The sequence below is a fragment of the Triticum dicoccoides genome, chromosome 2A (genome assembly GCF_002162155.2).
Source record: "Triticum dicoccoides isolate Atlit2015 ecotype Zavitan chromosome 2A, WEW_v2.0, whole genome shotgun sequence".
Taxonomy (NCBI): Eukaryota; Viridiplantae; Streptophyta; class Magnoliopsida; order Poales; family Poaceae; genus Triticum; species Triticum dicoccoides.
The window spans coordinates 478,468,970-478,472,099 of NC_041382.1; positions in this window are offsets into that span (position 1 = coordinate 478,468,970).

The window sequence follows — 3,130 nt, forward strand, 5'->3', positions numbered from 1 at the left end:
TCCTCTCGATGCTTTGTTCCCCAATCATCAGCAACGTGGTGGTCACCAGGACCCTCATCGATGGCGGGGCAGGGCTCAACGTCCTGTCTGTGGAAACATTCAACAATCTCCAAGTGCCCTACAACCAGCTTCAGCCAACCAAGCCTTTCTCCGGAGTCACCGACGGCTCCACGGTCCCGATTGGGCAGGTCCGCCTCCCTGTCACCTTCAGGGCACGCGACAACTACCGCACCGACCTCATCGACTTCGACGTCGCTCACATTCGCCTGCCGTACAACACCATCCTTGGGTACCCAGCGCTGGCCAAGTTCATGGCTGTAACTCACCACGGCTACAACGTCCTCAAGATGCCAGGAAGTGGCGGAGTCATCACGGTGCCCTGTGAAGAGAAGGACGTGGTGTGTTCCCTGGAACGAGCCTTTCAGGCCGCATCACTGGAAGACCCGGATCGCGGAAGCAAGAGGCTTCCCGAGACCGCCCCCAAGAAGAAGAAGACATCGTCCGGCCCGACCCCTCAGGAGGCAGGCCCCTCAGGGCCCGCGCCTGCCCAGGGGGAACCTCCTTCCATCGCATAGGAAAGCGCGCTCGGCGCCCTCCTCAGGCAGGGCTTAGGGGCTCTCCCCTGGAGGGCCACCGACCTGGCTAAGGTCATGAGGGAGGCGCTTGGGCACCACATGGAGGCATGTTTCGAAGAACGTTTCCCTCAAGAAGGAGTAAGGCAAGGAGAGCCAGACCCTCAGGAGTTCGTAAGCAAGGCCATTCAGGAGCTACAGGAGTCAAGAGTCATGAAAGGCGGCCGCCGCCTACCAGCTGTAGCTCCCCATCCAGGCGAGGATGGTGGGCTGCGCATCTGCATCGACATACCAGGGCTCAATTGAGTCGCCTCTCTGGAGCGCCTCTGGCCCTCGCGAGTGGGGTGCTGCGAAGGTCCACCCCACAGCTACGTTCGCATGCCTTACGGCTTGCTGAACGCGGCTGCCACGTACCAGCGCCTCATGAGGGGCATCATGGAGGCTCAAGAGGCTAGGCATTCCGCAGACCTGGCAGAGATGGAGATGGTCCGCGAGGAGCCACCAGCGCCTCCGGAGCCTCCCGAGGCCCCTGGGCCTGGGGGCTCATGAGGATCGGCTTCTGCAGCCCACCGAGTCTGCTACGCCAACACAACTTCGTCCTCAACATCATCAGGTGACATCTTTCAAGTTTCATTTCCAGCTGGGAGCGCCCCCCCCATGGCTGCATTATTCCCAGGCCGCGTGGGTCCGTCCCTGCGGCATGTATCGCTTTTATTTCATGTTGTTAGCTTACCTTGTTGGGGCGCCCCTCGGGCTGCATCATCCCCCAAGTCGCTCGGGCCAGACCTGGCGGCATGTATCCCTTTTGCATTTATTTCCGGCTATGCATTCGACCCACCATGCTTGATTATTTGATGCCTGTCCACGGCACCTCTTCTTCTCCATGCCGACCACTTGCACGTTAAAGGGGGGGGTACCTGAGCATCGCGACTCAGGGCTCTTACTGGCTCTCCAGCCCTCACCCTCTGGCCTTGTCCACGGCATCGCGACCTGGCATACCAGCGACGGCTGAGACCAGCTCGAGGGCCGGGACCCGAGGACATAGTGTGCTGGCATCTAACCAAATTTGCAGGGACACATCACAAGATAAGGCCCAGTGCCAGGCGCAACCCGCCTAGAGGTAGGGCCCCGTGAGTCCCGCACTGGCTCACGGGTGCCCAGATACACCTCGCCAGGCCCTACCGTGCCAGCCACGTGTCAGGGTGGGGCTATACACGCCCCGGGGGCTCCTCCCAGTGGGGAGCCCCCTCCCACGTACTAGTGGAAGCAACATGCTCCGCGCTGGCTGATGACACTGCCGAGGAGCGGCTATGCCCGTACACATACGGAAGCGTTATGCTCCGCGCTGGTGATAAACAACTGAGGGCGGCCCCCGGGCCACATCAACCTCAGGGAGCCCAGAGCTCAGTGTTTAGCCTCATCGTAACGCCTCCCCTCGGGAGTGCCGCGCGAGGGGGCTGGGCACGGGGGCTGTGCCTGGGTCACGCCCAGATGCACGCCACCCAGCCAGGCCCCCCGGGGCCTGGTTCGTCGCGTGTCTCTCCCCGAGCGGAGCCAAGGTACGAAGGCCGTTTGAGCGTCAAGGGGGACTCCTGAGCATCGCGACTCAGGAGCCTAACTTGTCACGTAGCCCCTCACTCCTTAGTTCCGAAAGGCTAACGGCGGTTGAGGTATGCGCGCGGCCGGGCTCTGCAGATGTAGAACGGTAGATCCACCCACATCACACCTCCCTACTTGTTGTTCGTGCGCCAAGGGGGACTCTTGAGCATCACGACTCAGGATCCTAACTTGTCACGCAGCCCCTCACTCCTTGGTCCCGTCCTGGTTTCTGGTCGGGGCTAACAGCGGCTGAGGTATGCGCAGGGCCGGGCTCTGCCGGCGTAGAACATAAGCAAGTAGGAAGGAAAAGCGTAAATTTCAAGGAATTCAAAAGCAAATATTACAGTACACACTATTATCTCAATGCCAAACACAAGTTTAAACGCCTCCCCGAGGCATGATACATGTGCAGGAATTAAAGGCAGGACAGGAGCCACAACGGAGTCACTTGTCGGCAGTGGAGCAGCGCGGAGTGGGTTCGCCTCATGGAGCAGCGGGGTCGGCAGCGCCTTGCTTCGGCTTGGTGCTGAAGGCCCGGAACTTCCCCAGCAGAGCCTCCGCGCGACCCTTCATGGCCTCGGTAGCGGCAGTAGCACGCTCGCTGCTTACTGGCTCCAGCAGGCTGTCGAGGTCGACGCCGGGATCGCGAAGGTAGATGTGGGTGAGGACCCGCGTCAGCGCTACAGAAGACAGGACACGCGCCTCGGCCTCGGCCGTGGGGCCAAGCCCAAGGGAGACATCTTCAAGAGCGCGAACCAGGAAGGGAAGCAGCTTGGCGGGGCCGTCCTCGGCGCCAGCCAGCGGGCTCTCCAAGCCGCTGTCGTAAAGCGTCCTCAACGAGGAGCGAGCCTTCGCCTCCATCTCCGTGAAGGCCACGCGGTCCTCGGCAAGAACCTGGGCCTTGTCATCCAGCTCGACCTTCCTCGCCCCCAACTCCTGCTCCAGCGCGCCAAGGCGGT